Genomic DNA, 569 nt, shown 5'->3' with positions numbered 1-569 from the left:
GAAGAGAGAGATCAGAGAGAGATCAGAGAGGGGCAGAGAGAGATCAGAGAGAGATCAGAGAGAGATCAGAGAGAGATCAGAGAGGGGCAGAGAGAGATCAGAGAGGGGCAGAGAGAGATCAGAGAGAGATCAGAGAGGGGCAGAGAGAGATCAGAGAGGGGCAGAGAGAGAGATCAGAGAGAGATCAGAGAGGGGCAGAGAGAGATCAGAGAGAGATCAGAGAGGGGCAGAGAGAGATCAGAGAGAGATCAGAGAGAGATCAGAGATGGGCAGAGAGAGATCAGAGAGAGATCAGAGAGGGGCAGAGAGAGATCAGAGAGGGGCAGAGAGAGATCAGAGAGAGATCAGAGAGAGATCAGAGAGGGGCAGAGAGAGATCAGAGAGGGGCAGAGAGAGAGATCAGAGAGAGATCAGAGAGGGGCAGAGAGAGATCAGAGAGAGATCAGAGAGGGGCAGAGAGAGATCAGAGAGAGATCAGAGAGAGATCAGAGAGGGGCAGAGAGAGATCAGAGAGAGATCAGAGAGGGGAAGAGAGAGATCAGAGAGGGGCAGAGAGAGAGATCAGAGAG

Source organism: Anguilla anguilla, chromosome 8, assembly GCF_013347855.1.
Source record: "Anguilla anguilla isolate fAngAng1 chromosome 8, fAngAng1.pri, whole genome shotgun sequence".
Classification (NCBI taxonomy): Eukaryota; Metazoa; Chordata; class Actinopteri; order Anguilliformes; family Anguillidae; genus Anguilla; species Anguilla anguilla.
The sequence above is the reverse complement of the archived record's forward strand: the minus strand, read 5'-3'. Positions refer to the sequence as shown.